This window comes from Miniopterus natalensis, chromosome 6 (genome assembly GCF_054644295.1).
Source record: "Miniopterus natalensis isolate mMinNat1 chromosome 6, mMinNat1.hap1, whole genome shotgun sequence".
Lineage (NCBI taxonomy): Eukaryota > Metazoa > Chordata > Mammalia > Chiroptera > Miniopteridae > Miniopterus > Miniopterus natalensis.
In genome coordinates, this window is record NC_142086.1 from 84,352,198 (window position 1) to 84,369,166 (window position 16,969).

Here is a 16,969-nt window from a genome sequence, read left to right on the forward strand (position 1 = left end):
CGGCAAGAGCGGCGGGGGGATCCGGGGAGACTGCTGCCGTCGCTGCTGCTGATCGCGGCTCAGGTCGGGCTCAGGGAGCGGACACCCCGAGCGGGGGGTGCGGGCGCCGCCGCCGCCGCCGCTTCTGCTGCTGCTGTTCCTGCTGCTGCTGTTGGTGCCGCTGCCGCCGCCGCCGCCGCCGGCGAGCGGGCGGGACCGGTGTGAGTGTGAGAGTGTGTGTGTGTGAGTGAGGGTGTGCGAGGGCGAGTGTGCGTGCGTGTGTGTGTGAGTGTGTGTGTGTGTGTCTGTCTGTGCGGGGGACTCGGGGGCGGGCGGTTCGGGCTCTCCTGGCGGAGGAGCTGCCGCCGCCGCCGCCGCTCCCGCCGCCGCCGCTCGCCCCGGCGCTTCTCGCTGCGCAGGTTTGGAGCGCGCGCCATTTTGTGAGATTTATAAAATCCTCTTCGGGAAGAAGCCGCCGGGAGCGGCCGCGACTCGGCGCCCGGCCTCGCCGCCGCCGCCCTCCGCGCCGGGCCGGGCCGCGCGGCCCCGCCGCCGGGAGTCGGGGTCCGGGGACTGCGGTATTTGCCGGGGAGGGGGCTGTCGCCTCCCCGGCCCCGGGCGCCGCTGGAACCGCGAGCCGGACAGAGACTGAGAAGGCTGCGGCTCGGGAGCGCCGGGAGCGCCGCGGGCGGAGAGAGGCGGCCCGGCGGCGCTGGCTGCGGAGGCCGCGGGAGCGCAGCGGCGGGAGCCCGAGGCTGAGACTCACCGGAGGGAGCGGCGCGAGCGCCCCGCCATCATCCCGGTGAGTGTCCGGCCTGGCCGCGGCCCCGCCCGGCCCGGCGCCCGGCTCCCCCCGCGGCCTGCAGCCGGGCCCGCGCCGAGGCCAGCCGGGCGGAGGGAGGGACCTGCCATTTTAGGAGGAGGCGCCGGGGCCCGGGGCTGGCCGCCGGGGGAGGGAGCCGACTGGCCGGGTCCCGGAGGAGAGGCGGGTGCGAGCGGAGGGAAAGTTGCGGAGGGTGGGAGCAGGGGCCTCCCGGGAGCCAGGGCCTGGGGGCCCGAGAAAGCGCCAGACCTTCACTGGTCGCCCGAGCGAAGGGGAGGAGGTTGTCTTCCTCCTCCTCCTCTTCCTCCTCATCCTCTTCCCCCAGCTCCTCCCTCGTCCCTCCTCTCGGCCCCCTCCAGTGTGGGAACCGCCGGGGTTCTCCGCAAGGACAATGCACGGGTTAAGAAAATGGGGCTGGCTGCTGGGCGAGGCGCCGGGAAGGTCGGGAGCCCGGTCCCCCCGCGGCCCTGCGGGGTGTGTGCGGAGCGAGGGCGCTCGGCGTGCTCTGAAGTTGTGCACTGAGCGCGGCGATCCGGCCCCTCGAGATGGAGCGATGACCCGTTCAGCAGCCGAGGAGCTGGGGGCTGAGAATGTGACCATTATAATCGATACCTGGGTATTGCAGCAGAACTTCCCAAGTCTGTTCACAGACCCTAACCTGCTCTCGCTCAGACCCACGGAAACTGCTGAATATCCTAACACTTAACGAAAGGCCCCTCCCTAGTCTGAAATGGTTAAAAATGGCAAAATGAGTGAGGGATTGCCTCCGACTACTTGGCTATGCCTTTCATCCAACCCTAGGTTATATGAATTTTATAACCTAGGTGCAGCGCTTGAATGCCAGCGCCATTTGGTCCCTGAATTCCGACCAAGTTGTCAGAAATAATACACCTAAAACGTGTTCACACTGATTTAAAGATTAGGACGAAAAGTGCTACGCACTCTTCCCGGGGCTTTACGTGTATCTACTCTTACCCTACTGGTAGAAACTGTTACCCATTTCACAGATGAGGAAACTGAGGCGTGACTCATCCAAGGTCGCGCAGCTGTAACTCTAGGAGCCAGTAGTCTGGCTCCTAATCACTAGGTTATAATTCATTATTAGAAATACTGGCAAATTTTGAAGCGATCTGTGTGTAATGACTCAGGGTTCTAACTAGAGCTTGTGTCCGTGTATATGTTGAGCGTGGTATTAACTTTGTGGTTTGCTGAAAGTGAAAAGGAAAGGTTGAGATGAGGCCCTCTTAATGAAACGTACCAGTCCCCCACTCCACCCGGAGAACCATGTAGGCAATTTTCCAAGGGAAGGAATTAAGAAATATTCTTTGGTACGTTTTGTTCTTCACACTTAGTTTTAATTATAGGCATCGTTTAAGTATTGATGAGTCATAAGAAAGTTTTTTGTAAAGTTATGTTTAGTCATTTTTTTATCTTTGAATACATAGATTTCTTCTGTGACCCCTTATATTTTACATATGTATTGTTTAAGAGTGGATATATTTAATATTTTGATTTTAGGGTGTTTAATAATTCAGTGGAATTTTCTTTAGCTTTTGTTCTCTTAAATTTCTCATTTTAATTGTTTAGCTACATTAAGAGTATTTTCAGATAGACTATAAATGTGAAACTAGAATTAAAATTTCATATGCTGATTTTAATCTGAAGAAGTTAGTTTCAAAGAAATTGTAGATTCTGTGAAAAAAGTTTCCTTGGCGACTATTAAGATTTTTAGTATACATAAGATTTTCACTTAAAATACCCCAGTGCTTTTGGAGGATTTGCCTTGCTATAGCAGAGGTGGTTTTGGTGGCTGTCCAGATTCATTTAGACTTCAAACCTTGCTAGCAAGTTAAGGACTCCTGTCAATGTCTCCACCAAGTTCTGTTGTAAAACCTGAGTATAAAAAGTTCATAAGAGACGTTAAGTTTAGAAAGGAAGGGTCACCCCTGTCAATAAAAGGTGAAGGTACACTTATTTAAAATATAAAAATGATTTCAGATTTGAAGAAATAGATTTGAATGAGTGCATGGTCATCATTAGTAAGAGTGGGAGATGGACTGAGTGATCTAGTAAGATTTTTTTATTATTAGGAATTTGGAATTTAGGTCTAAGATGGTTTCTTAAACATATTAAAGACATTGTGGTGGAACCTATTAGAAACTTAAATACAAAATTACTGTGTTGGGGATTAAAAAATTAATGGTTTAGTCCAGTCTTTTAGGGGGACTAACATTCAAAATAAACAAAAATATTCCATTTTAATGCACTGTCCTGTTTGGGGAAGGTGGATAAAAAAAAAAAAAAAAAAAAGAGCCTTGGTTAGATTTTTTTACCCCCTTCTAGATTATTGTCCAATGTCTGCCTCTTAGTTTTATTTATGAAGAGTTACTGTGTTTATGACTTAGAGTTATGAGAGTGGGGAGTGGTAAGTGTAGCAACTAGTAATTCATATAGGTTTTTATAATGTTATGAATGTTTATCTGCAAAAGCAAAATGTAAGGTAACTTATTATAACAGATGGTATAGAATGACCTTGGGTATGCATTTTGTTTTGAAACTACAAAGAAAGAAAGGCTAATTTGTATTGATTTTTGGGTACTACTTGAACACAATCAAAAAAAGAAAAAGAAAAAAGTAGTTTAGAAATCTAGTCCACCCAGGATGTTTTATATGCATGTTTATTGTTGGCAAGTGTCTAGTTATGGGAAGAAAATTTGGATAGAAGTAACTTTATTATGAGTGAGAAGAGAATTGCCTTATATATGACATTAAATATAAGATTGATAGAACCAGGGGGCTTTATTTGTGACTTGGTGTTTGTTATAAGGCGTGTGTCTATTTTTCTTTGCTTTAGCATTTACTCTTCTCTATTTCAAAGAGTTTGCACGTTCCCCTCCCCCTCCAATCCCTCCAAGCAATTTCTCTTTCTCTCTCAAGGAAAAACTTGAACCATCTGAGCCCACCGACACCCAAAACCTGGCAGAAAGAGTCTTTAGAAAGAACTCATCTCTTCTCCACAGATGTAGTCTTTAAATTTGTTACATTCCTTACCATTAATTTAAACGGTGAGCTGAGTATTTGTGTTGAGTGTTTTGGTGGTTTTACCTCCAGAAACTCGCAGATATTTTCCTTTTAGAAGTAAAGATATTACTTGAAACTATAAAACACGATCACCTGAAACTTGACAGTAGCACAGTTTGCCCTGTCAAAGTGTGTTGCAGAACTTGTTTTATAAGAGCACCTTATATACGTAGTGATTATGCCATTTAAAAGACTTCTTACCATATATTATTTTGACCATTGGGCAATGTTTTGATAGCTAGAGAAAATTCGGCAATTCATAACCCAAGGCTTGCACAATTTTGGATTAAAAATTTGGGTAGTTAAAACTTGTGTTTAATTACTTGAAAAATAATCAAATTATTTTAAATTACCTAAAATTTCTCTTCAGTTGCCCCTAAATGAAGAAATCTTTTGAGATCTTGCCTTATGTCAGTTCTGTGTCAAGCTAGAGCTGTAAAGTTTACCATTGGTTATGTGAAAGTGAAATATTGATTTCACATGACTAAAATAATTAAGGTTCACATTAGGTAGTAAAAGACAAGTCTTGTTTCCTGACCTAATGGCTACAGGCAGCTTTAGGTTCATTTTTTGGTGTATGAAAATAATTTTGGAAATGCTGATTTGTATAAACCAGCTAAATGTTTTTTAATTATGCTACTGATTTGAAATCCTATTTCTAGAGTTGTATAATGAATTAAAATTCTTTATTGATGATAACTTACAGAACGTCTAAAACGATGTGGTTCCTAGTAGTCATACTTTTTGCTAATAGAGAATCATTTTGGCTTCTTGGCAATTAAGTCCTCTACCAGAGCTGTGTACCCTCTTTTCTACAAGATTATCATAAAAAGTTTGTATTACTCTTAAAGTTTTAACAAGACATATACATATTTTTGTTTGTTTAAAGGACTTGTGAATATACAACAGGGTGTCCCCCCAAAATACTTAATAGCTGATAGCTTAATTTTGAAAATGAAATGTATCTCAATAAACACTGCCTTTATAATTATTCAGAGTGTGGGTATACATTTTTTGGGACACCCTATATATGCAAATAATGTATAGTGCATGATAGCTTAAAACGTATATTTTTAATTGAATTGTTTTGAGCTTTATCTCCCCATGATTGAAATGCTTATTTAAACCGATTTTGTATGTGTCCGGCGCGGGGATTAGTGAGCTGGTTTAACATAGAATGAAACTGATTTTCAGCATCACTTCTATTTTATTTTATTTTTATATTTTATTTTAATTTATCATTTTATTTTATTTTAAATATATTTTTATTGATTTCCGAGAGAGGAAGGAGAGGGAGAGAGAGAGAGGAGACATCAATGATGAGAGAGGCATTGATCAGCTGCCTCCTGCACGCCCCCTGCTGGGGATTGAGCCCGCAACCCGGGCATGTGCCCCAACCAGAAATCGAACCCCAATTGCCTGGATCCTAGGTCGATGCTCAACCGCTGAGCCACGCCCGGCTGGGCAGCATCACTTCTATTTTAGATAACATCCCTGTTCATTAAATAACTCCCTAATTTTTCTAAGTATATATGTAAAATATCCAATGACAAGAGTTGATTTTTGGTTTTGTTTTGTTTGGTTTGTGGATATTTGTGGTTAAGGTTGGCATCTTAGCACATACATTTGGGTAAAAACACGCTGGAATTGTGACATCTATTTGAAATCTGCTTGTTACTAGTTCTTTAACTAGCAGTTGAGGCAGTATGATACTGAGGAGAGAGGAGAGAGCTGGCCTGTGAGGTGGTGCCTGGTGGAGGCGAGGCTCCAGTCGGGTGAGTCTGGAATCTCAACAGGACCTTCCATTCACTGCAGTGTGACCTTTAGCACAGTGAGTTCACTAAGCATCTTCAGCTGTAAAATGGGGTCAGTGGTACTTACCTTAATGTTCTTGTGAAGATTGATAATGTGTATAAATTTCTTAATAGCCTTCTTTTCCTCTTCCTCCCTCCCTCCCTCTTACTCATTCATACTCATCCTTATGGTCTCAACATAAATGCTATTTCAGAAAGGCCTTCCCCATACCCCAGTCCAGGTAAGGGTCCTTGGCCAGGTGTTCTTACAGGACTCTGCTTTTTTTCATAGCCCTTGTTGCAAATAGCTATGTAATAATTCATATGCATTCATGTATATATGCTTACTCATTTAATGTCTGTCCCGCCCTCTCTGTTAGATCATAAGGTGCATCTGGGCAGGAATAATTCTCTTGATCCCACCTGTAACTAATGCCTGGCATGTAGTAGGGGTATATAAATGTATATCTACACAGAATGATGGAATGAGGAACCTATATTCTGAATCCTCTCTGAGTACCAGTCCTTAGTAGTGCAATCTTGGACAAAATAGCTTCTCTGAGCTTCAGTATCCTATATGCCAAATGTGCATAGCTACCAGCTGCCCTGCCTAGGATTTTGAGAATGTGAAATGAGATACTGTAATGAGGTGCTTTGCAAAAGTTTTAAATGCCATATAAATATATGCTGGTACAGTAGCAATAATTTCAGTAGTGGAGTTACCCAAGAATTTATAATTCGTTCCAGTTTTACTGAGTTGTTAAGTAGCTATTATTTAACATTTATTACAAATTTAAACTTTCTGTATACATTAGTTAGAACACGAGATTGTGCCTACATTCTGACTAAATACAGTGGCTTAGACAAGAAGTTCATGTTACAAATAAGTGTAGTCTAAGGCTGATGTGGTTCCATGGTATAGCGACCTTGGATTCTTCTGTCTTGTTGCTTTCCCATGCTTAAGGAGACATCCTTTACTATATAGCACAAGATGGCCCAGCACAATCCACATTGCAGGAACAGGATGTGGGGAAGGCACACTCCTCCCTCCCTCCCCCCTTTAAAGACAAACCTGGGCGCTGGCTAGGTAGCTCAGTTGGTTAGAGCATTGTCCCAGCACACCACGGTGGTTGTGGGTTTGACCCTGGTCAAAACGTATACAGGAATCAACCAATGACTGCATAAATAAGTGGAACAACAAATTGATATTTCTTTCTCGCTCCCTCCATCTCCCTCTCCTTCCCTCCCCTTTCCTTCCCTCCCCCTTCCTTCCCTCCTTCCTCTCTCACAAATCAATAATAATAATATTAATAACAAAAGACAAACCTGGAAGTTTACACTGGTTTACAGTTTTGTTTACACCTTTTGGCTGGAACTTAGGTGGCCACATTTAGCTGCAAAGGAGGCTGGGATATGTGATCTTTGGAAGTTGTTTGGCTGAAAATCTGTTCCAACTGAAGAAGAGGAGAATGGGGCTTATGAAACATTGCCTGTTACACTTCCAGATGTTTGGGAGAAACTTGTAGAAATAAACTTTTGAGGAGACAACACATTGCACTAATTAATATGTTTTATTTTTCTTATTTGGTCATTAATCTTTTAAACTATGGTGTGCAGTTTCAAATAGCTCATCAGTATGAGCATATGCAGTTTATACATATATAAGTCAGATTAGAAAAAATGTAGCAAAACACTGAATAGTGAAGGAATTTTGAGTCTAGTAGCACATTATTTTATTGACAGCATTTTTTGACAGAAACATGATTCTTGATTGCTGTGACTATACTGTATGTAAACAGTATTTGGAATCTTAGCTTTTGGATTTCATTTTGATAATCTCAGCTAGACTGTGTGTTCCTGCTGATAGCCTCGGCAAACAATACTAGAATAACACCTGCATCTTGTCAAGGTTTTGGTAAATGTTTGCCACTGAAGTTGCAAGGAGGGTGTTAGCAGTGATGTTTAAAAATGCATTTACTGTCTAATATCGTCCTCTTTAATCTCTGCGGGTTTGAAAAACGAGGAAGGTATAGGATTCCTTTGAACTCTGGAGAATTATTAGATCTAGTAGAGATCTTAGAAAACTAACAGTTCTCAGTCTTCTGGAGGACTTGTCCAAGCAGGATTCCCAAGTCGTGTACTTCTCTCTGCAGGTCGCGTCTGCTTTTGTAATTAGGGCTCCAGGTGCTCCTGATGCTCTGGAAACATTGATGTAGTTCATGTCTCCTAGAGAAGGAAATAGATGCGAAGAAACCAAATTGCTATCTAGTGCCTCAGACTAAGCAGGTTTGGGAGTAGCGTATGTTTTCCTGACCCCTGGTTCTTTGTTCTTTTTACAAAAGGGACACAGTACCAACTGCATTGGGGTTTTATTGGGATACCTGTTATTCTCAAATATGCTGCTTTTTATGTATGAGCTCATTGGTAGTGAATGGTTGACTCACTTGTGAGCATCTTAGACAAATAGTCCGAGTTAGTCAAATGAATATTTAAATGTGGGAAGTTGAGGTTGTAAATAAGGTATTGTTAGTGTTAATTCTGTGGCCGATAGGGTAGTGTATCTACAGGGTAGATTATGACTTGCAATCTTTTTCATCTCATGGCACACATAAACTAATTACTAAAATTCTGTGATACGCCAAAAAATACGTATATTTTGCAGATCCGACCAAAAAAATAGGTGTGATTTTGATTCAGTCACGCCTAGGCGGCTATTGTGTTGGCTGTCGTCATTTTTTTATTTGACAATCTAAGGGAAAAGAAGTCAGTGCCTCTGACTGAATTTTCAGGTATTGCATATTTTAATAATTCTTGTGGCACAGTAGTTGAAGATTGCTAGGGTAGACGATAGGGAGCTGCTTCCTTGGCATGATTAGAAGGAACAAAGGTAGGTCTTGTTCCCAAATTATTACTTTCATTTTCATGTGGTTTGCTTGCAATTCTCACTGTTGAATTTATTCTTTTAGGTTGATATAAGAATTGGATTCCCTAATTTAAAATGGAAATACTCCCAGAGGAATATTCTTTATCTGTTATCAGTTAAAACTTAATTTTTATCAATTAGCTAGCTGTCATTTATAAAAATTGGAGATTAGTACCTGCACTAATGAGAAAGCTTTTTTGGAAGAGGAAGGAAGAGTAGCACACATGTGCCCTTGCCCTAGGGAAGTGAAGGGCAGGTTTGAGAAATGTCAGTTTGTGGTGTAATCCTGGAAAAGTTCATGGAGCCTTCTTTGGTGGCCAGAGGTTGGTAGCATTAGACTGGAACTTGCTGGCCTCCTGCCACAGAGAGTGTTGGTAATGGGACTGAATAAGTTTGCTGGGGACCCACTGGCTTTACTGTGTATCTACTGGAGTAGAATGACCTTTTTTTCTTAGTGTTTTACCATCTGTTTAGGGCTCCTCCCATGTGAGCAGTCTTACAGCATATCAAGCATATAAAGTATTGTTCTGATGACCTAGGGGATTTTACTTTTTAAACTAGTAGTATATACTTATGGTTTAAAAAAAAGATCAGGTGGCTTGGTTGGTTGGAGCATCGTGCCATGCCCCACGAGGTTGCTGGTTCCATTCCTGGTCAGGGCACATGCCTAGGTTGCAGGTTTGATCCCTGGCCGGCGTGTGTATGGATTGATGTGAGGATATTTCTCTCTCACATCGGTGTATTTCTCTTTCTTTCTCTTCCTCTCTCTAAAATCAATAAAAACATATCCTTGGGTGAGGATTAAAAAATAAAAAAGCCCCTCCTCAGTGCTCCACAGGTAGCAGCTGTTCAGTTTTCCCCACCAGAAGTGTCCTATGCATTTATCTAAATTATATATGTTAAACAATATTTGTGTGTTTGTTACAAAGCTGTGTGTTTAGTATGGTTCTCATTTCTTTTTTCTAAAGTGCACAGACGTTATGGGGTGATGTGTATGTACACACTTATACAGTGTCTGTGTACTTAAAAATCTCAAGCAAATGGGATCATGCTAATCAGTTTTGCAGTTTCAGCCTTCTTAGAGATATTCCCATATCACCTGCTTTTCTAGTGATTGAGATGTATTCTATGTTGTGGATGTAAAACAGCTTAGTCAATCTCCATTAAAGAGCACTTAAATTGTTTTCATATTTTTGCTGTTTTAAACAGTGCCGTAGTATACATCCTTGTACATGTAACGATGAGTCTTAGCTATAGGATATCTATTTATAAGGGAAATTGCTGGTTCACTGGGTATATGAACATTTGAATATGTATTGCCAAGTTGTCTTCCAAAAAGCAGCACCAGTTTGTGCTTCATCAGCACTGAGAGTACATAGTTTTCCAAATCTCCCCAACATTGTTGTTATCAAAATTTTAAATCTTTGTCAGTTTAATAGATGAGTAATGATGTTTAGTTGTTTGGATTTTCATTTTCATTTATTTTTATTTTTTTAATCCACTTGTGAGGACATGTTTTCATTGATTTTAGAGAGAGAGGAAGAGGGAGGAGAGAGACACAGAAACGTCAGTGTGAGAAAGAAACATCGATCGGTTACCTCCTGTATATACCCCAATGGGGAATTGAACCCCAGACCCTTTGGTGCATGGGATGACCCTCTAACCAGTTGAGCCACCCGGCCAGGGCTGGATTTTCATTTCTTTAATTTGAGTGACTTTGAACATTTTAAGTTATACTATAAGTCTTGTACTTTAAAAAATAAAAATATTCATTTTTGTCAGATATAGTTAAAAATATTTCCTGATTTTTCTGTATTCTGTTGGATGAAGAACTGGTATTTTGATAATTATAATTATAAATCTTTGACAAATTGTAAAGGGGATTCTTACTCCTTTTCAGTTGAGTAAACTGTCCTCTATATGTGAATTATGGTGGTATAAGCTTTTACAGAAGTGAACAAGATTTGGTTTCCTCTGCTGTTAGTGTTGAGATAGTTATGTGTATCCAGGCAAAATTAACAAGACCTTGGCTGCTACCAAGTAGAGGTATTGACATATGAAGGACTAGAAGAACACAAGCAAGACAATGCTGAGAATTTGAGCATGCCTTGTAGAGGTGGGACTGGACCTTGGTATGGAAGAATGGCTGGGCTTGTTACAGTAGAACTGAGGAATTGACAGCCCTCTGGAGGAGGTCATGTGGGCAGCTTATGGTGGTGGGGGAAGTGAAGGGTGACAGCCTGTAGAGTGTGTGTGTGGGGGGGTAGGATATGTTGGGGGAGGGATAGGAACAACTGCAGTGAGAAATGAGAGTGATGGGTCATATATTATGAGGAATTTGAATTTGGGGCAATTGAAGGTTTTCGGCAGGGCAATGATGACATACCTGTGTCTTTAGGGAGATGGCACCGTAAGGAGGAAGGCTTGGGAGGCAGGCTCGTTTTAGCTGTACAGGCATGAGGAATAAGAGGAAGTAAAGTAGAAGACAGATGGGAGAGCCAAGTTTGGAACACCTTAAAAATTTCTTAATTATTTAGTTTTCAACCGACCAAAGTGAATATTTCGGAATTTAAACAGCAGTGTCACCAAGTTTTTGGACATAGGAGAGAATTAAACTTGGTGGCAGTATAGTAAAATGCTGTATGGGTGGAATGATTGGTTTAATGTGGGGGTGGGGAACGTCCCGGTCTGGCCCTGCCAAGGCAACCGAAGGCGGGACTCGAGATTCAATAAATCTAGGAGCTTTTTTCATAGCTAATTTTTAAGTTGGTAATTTTGTATAGCCCACGAATGATGTTATAAATATCCAAATGGCCATTGGCTGAAAAGACGTTCCCCACTCCTGGTTTAATGGGACAGTTGATAATATTTTCTACTGAGGACCTGAAGTAACTGTTGAAGAACAGAAGATGGAGTTGTTGTAGTTCAAACTGTCCATTAGGGACAGGTGGAAATAATTTGTAGCATTGTTAAAGATGAGCTAAACAGTGGAACAGTGGCAGAAGGCAATGTTAGAAGCTGTGAATCTGGAAAGGAAAAGGTTATATCATAATTCAAAGTTTGAAAAGTACAGAGTAGCTGAACATGTGAGTTTAATTTATTCTGAACGTCTTAGTATTTTCATGAAAAATGTTATATTCTGTTTATTTTCACTTGTATCCTTATTGGGAGACGATCATTTAAACATCATTTATCTTTTGAGGTACATAAAATTATTTATTGAGTCCTGCTAGTGCCAGACATGGAACTGGGGCCTGGAACCAAGGGTACAGTGTCTATACCATCATGGAAGTTATGCTCTGGTGGGGATCTTGAATAGTCTCTAGAGTAGGCTTAAGGACCTGGTCTAGAGAATATATATGTTTTTATTAAAGGGAACACAGGGTCAATGAAATTGAATAATTTTTTATGTTGCTTTTTGAAGGTCAAAATTTTGGTCTTATTTTAGAGTCCTTTTGACAGTTAATTTCGAGTTAACTTTTATTTGGATCTGAATAGGACTCTAGTCTTTGAGACAAATACTGTCTACTGAAAAATTTGTTCTGATGTGATTATTTCCCCTTGAAAAGATCTGCAAGTGTCATCACAGTGGTGTTTCTTACCTTCATTATGCCAAATACGTTCATTATTGGGAGACATTTCTATGGTACAAAAGAGCGTTTCGTAAAAGTTTTTCAAAACAGCAATGGTAAGAAGATTATTAGGATCTCATTGCGTATTTTACAATCTAATTTTACTTTTTGAATTTTCCTATAATGGTTCTATGGTACAGCTCAGAACTTCAGTAAAGCTGGGTAAATTTACTTAACAGTTGCCCTGAAGGCCCACAGTTACTCAGCAGTATTAGTTATCGAGAAGGGAGGACTTGAAGACAGGAGCCTTAGGGTTCAGCTGCTGGGAGGAAGGCTAGTTGCTGACTAAGACAAGATACAGATACCTGAAGTAAAGTGTGTGGGCATATAGGGAAGGCCAAGGAATAAGGAACATTCTGTATAATGGGCAGAAATCGAAGAGGGGTTTGAGCAAGAGGATGAACAAGTTCTCTGTCCTTTAGAAAAAAACCTCTTTAATGATTTATTGGGACTTCTAGGGTAAAGACCAAATTAGTCACAGGACCCCCTACCTGGAGGATCTGTCCCCTGCTTACTTATGCAATCTTATGTCCCAGGTCTCTGGATCCCTGTCTTTGCATGTGCTGCTTCCTTAGCCAGCCATCATCTCTTTGTTTTAAACTTTTCCTACTTCAGTTTCAGCTCAGATGTCACTTTGTAAGGGAAAGCAGTGGCCTCCCATCCCAGTCACCTCTTTTTTTTTTAATATCCCATGTGCCCCTGTACTTACCTTTCATAGTGCTTATCCCAGTTGGTAATTTTTCAGTTCTTATTTGAATAATGCCCTCCCATGAACAGGGGCAGTGGTATTTTGCTCCCTTTTGCATTCTGAGGGATTGTCGAGTATTTGGCACATGGTGAACACTAAATAAACATTTGTTGAATGTTTTGATCTTTACTACGTGGTGTCAGGGACCAAAGGATTATATCGGGGTGCATTTGGAATAAGAGCTGGACAGTGAATATGGGAGCCTTGAGGAAAAAGAAAAAGGTGAATCCTATGTGTTTAAAGATAGGATTGGAAAGCTTTTTGTAGCCAGGAAAAAGACAAAATTATTTACTCATGGATTAATAACTGCATATGAAATATCTACTATATGTTAGAAGCTAGATTATGGGGTGGAAAGATTGTGCCTTTTTTTTTTTTTTTTTTAAGGACTACATAATTTTAGTGGTTTGCTGAAATAGATACAGTCCTTAGTGGTCATTTGGAGTGGTTTTAAGTTGTGGATATTCTTCATGATTCCTAGCCAACAAAGTGATGTTCATTCAACGATTATATCTGGAATGTCAACCCAGCATTTGTAGTAGTTGTCAGGTTCACATTTGAAAAAAGCTCTAACTTTTACTTTATTTAAAAAAATGAATAACATGGTTTGTTTGGATGCTTTTTGGCTTTACCTTCTTCAGGTTTGGATGAGAGAACAAGAATGATTGAGGGGGAAGTTTCATGGTATGGATGGATTTTCAAAAGAATGAATCTTGTAGTTAGAAATTATTGAAGCTGTTGATCTTGCCAGGAGAATGAACTTTTAAAAAGTTCATAAGTGATTTGTTTTAAAATACTTCTGAAACCTTTCTCAGTGAGTAGTTTCTGTAGTAAATTTTTAGAAAGGCAAATATTCAGATTTTATGGAAGGTCTCTGCCTGGCTCCATGCTAGGCTCTTGGGACATAGAGCAAGTCCCATGAACATAAATGGTCCCTCCCCTCAGAAAGTTTTTCAGTATAGTCAGAGCTCACTGGCAAGAAATGTAAAGGAAACATGGCTTGTGGTCAGGGTGAGCTGTCCTTCCATCCTTCCACTGACCCACCCATTTATCTGTTTATTTATGTATGTATGTATGTATGTATGTATTTATTTATTGAACTTAGTTTTGGTGGCAACGTGTTAGACTTTAAGCTACTTGTTGCTTTATCTCTGGTAACAGAGATAACAATTATAATACAGTACTAAGGTAAAATACAAACTTGGATCTTCAACCTTTTGGCATGTTTATAAAAAAGATATTTGTGTAAATTAGTGAGTTTCTTTTCTTAAAAAATAAGCTACCATTTAGTAATAGTAGCAATAGCAATAGTAATAATAGTAGCAATATTAATTGATTGCCTGCTATGGGCCAGGCACTGTACATACTCATTATTAGTTATTTTAATATTGTCAGCAACCCTACAAGGTGATTAGTAGTATCTTTTGTTTTGTAAGTTAGAAAACTGAGATGCATGGAAATTAATTGGCTTAAGGTTAATTGTTGTAGATTGCATATGCTGCCTCTAGATAATAAAAAACCCAGTGAACAGTTAACTGCCCTAAAGTTAAACACTTAGAGCGAAAAGAAAGAGAAAAATAGAGCTTTTATAACTCATTAATTAAAAAAATAGATAAAAGTTCTGGTATGCTGGGATTGATGCCTTGTGCTTTGGTTTGTTACTCTTTTGGATGATAAACAAGAACATTTAACAGCTTTCAATATTGGGGGAATTTTTTACCTTAATAGTTTTGGTGGGCCCTGCCTTGTGTGGCTCAGTTGTTGAGTGTTGCCCCATTCACTGAGAGGTTGCCAGTTTGAGTCCTGGTTGGGGCACATGCCCGGGTTGCAGGCTTGATCCTCGGTAGGGGGGCATGCAGGAGGCAGCTGACCGATATTTTTCTCTCTCTAAAATCAATAAAATCATTAAAAAAAAGAATCTTGGTGGGAGGTAGAAATACTCCATTATGAAAGCCAATTGCTCACTTTCTCTGCATCTTTTGGAGTTGGGATGCAATCATGTAACCTTCACTGCACTCCCTCAGAAGCCTGAGATTTGCAGTGCAGGGGGGATCACAGCTATACTTGTTCTCCAGATGCTGGCAGTGACAGAGATCCAGCTGTACCATTTAGTTCCCGATATCATTGGGATCTGTACAAGTTGCAGTGACTGAATCCTTTGTTGTCTCCACTGAACCAGATCTGTGGTTTGAATTTTGGCTGTTCTTGATTATGTAGCCTTCAAACCAGGCCCTCTTGGAGTTTTCTGTGAGTTGTCTAATATACTTTAATAACTTCCTTTTCAGTTTCAACAAAGCCAGTTAGTTTCTTTTGTTTGCAACTAAGAACCTTTAGTTAGCTAATTAAGATAATAGACAATTCTAAGGAACTCTCGAGAGTCAGTGTTACCTTCGTCTGGATCAGAATTTACTAATGAGAAGAGTTCACACTATATATTAAGTGAAATACTTCTAAAACAGTTTGCTTATTGATTTAATGAATTTACTGAATTTGAGTACCCGGTGGGACGCAGGAGTGATAAGGTAGACAAGATCCCTGCGCTCACAGGGTTTAGATTCTATTGTGAAATGACGAATAAGCAGTAAAGCAAATTAGACACAATGACAAAGTGGTATATGCAACAATAAAAATAAAGATGGGAAAATCTGGTAATGTATGTATGTGTGTATTTAGGAGTTGTATCTTATAAAACATTTCCTTTAAAATCAGTGTCAGGAGTCATGACTTTTGCTTTTCATTATAACATTTTGAGTTTACCCTCCATCATAAACAGCTAGAAAACTGGACAAAATACATGGAACACCCATTTTCAGATATTGAACAATAGGCAGCGCAGAACTGTGATCTCTGACAGATGGAAAATGAATGAGGTGAGCCCTATTATGGCCCAGCTTTCTGGCTGGAGGCAGTTTTTCAGATCTCAGTGCAGTGAGGGGTTCCTAGATAGAGGCATGTGGCCTCACTGAATTGAGGAAACATAGATTGGAGATGGGGGGAGTCCAAGATGGTTCTAATTTGAGGAGCTGAGTTCTGGAGAGAAGGGAGCTATGCAGAGAGTTCAATAAATCTTAGTAGTCCCTTTAAATGTTTGAATGAATACCAATCTGCTGTGCATATGTAGGGTACAGTTTCATAAAGGAACACTTTTTTTGGGAAGGAATTCATTGGGAAGCTATAAGCAGAACAAGTCTCAGAGCTCTCACACAGGGCTGGGAAATACTTTAATATCTTTTGGGCATAGTAGATAGATCTTGTTATAGGCTGTGCTCATTGAGACTCATCGAGGGTCATGTCTTAGTAGTGGGGCTAATAAACTAGCTCTGAATAAAGTAAAGGATACTCTAGCTCTGTCTGAAAAAAACTTAAAAGTGTACCTTGAAAAGAGCAAACTCATCTGGAAGTAATATAATTGCCTGCCATTGCAAAGTGTAACACTCTTTAAAGAAATATAACAAAACCCCCATCACTCAACAATGTAAAATGTTCAGCATCCAATAAGAAATTACTAAGTATGCAAATGAGTAGGTTAATGTGACTTATAATTAGTATATTTATCCATTAAAACCAGCCCAGAACTGACAGATATTAGAATTAACAGGCAAAGACATTAAAGCAGTAATGACTGTATTCCATATATTCAAAAAATTAGGTAGAGACTTGAAAGGTATAAAAAAGACCCAAATAAAACTTTTAGTGGTGAAAACTAATATAAGAGATGAAAAATGCAGTGTATGGCATTACTGGCAGATTAGACATTACAGAAGAAAAGATTAGTGAATTTGAAGACAGAACAGAAAAAAATCAGTAGAAACAGACATAAATGACAGAAATGGTGCGATTAGCTGACAAGGTTGTTAAAATGGCTACTGTAAAATGTAGGATGAGGTTGTGGTTAATGTTAACAATTTGGTATACGAGTTTTGCTAAGAGAACAATTATGATGGCTACCTGAAGATGGCTTGATGTTTAGTTGAGAGTAATTCAAAATCA

At 40.4% G+C, this 16,969-nt stretch overlaps 1 protein-coding gene across 3 annotated transcripts in view; it reads left to right on the forward strand.

The window, feature by feature from the left end:
- The first annotated feature begins 673 nt into the window (after positions 1–673).
- DYRK1A (dual specificity tyrosine phosphorylation regulated kinase 1A) overlaps positions 674–16,969 on the forward strand; it is a 124,725-nt gene continuing 108,429 nt past the window's right edge. For all 3 annotated transcript variants that reach the window (XM_087818412.1, XM_087818410.1, XM_087818411.1), the window contains exon 1: positions 674–781. The gene's annotated coding sequence lies outside the window, so the exon portion shown is untranslated. The remainder of the gene's footprint in view (positions 782–16,969) is intronic.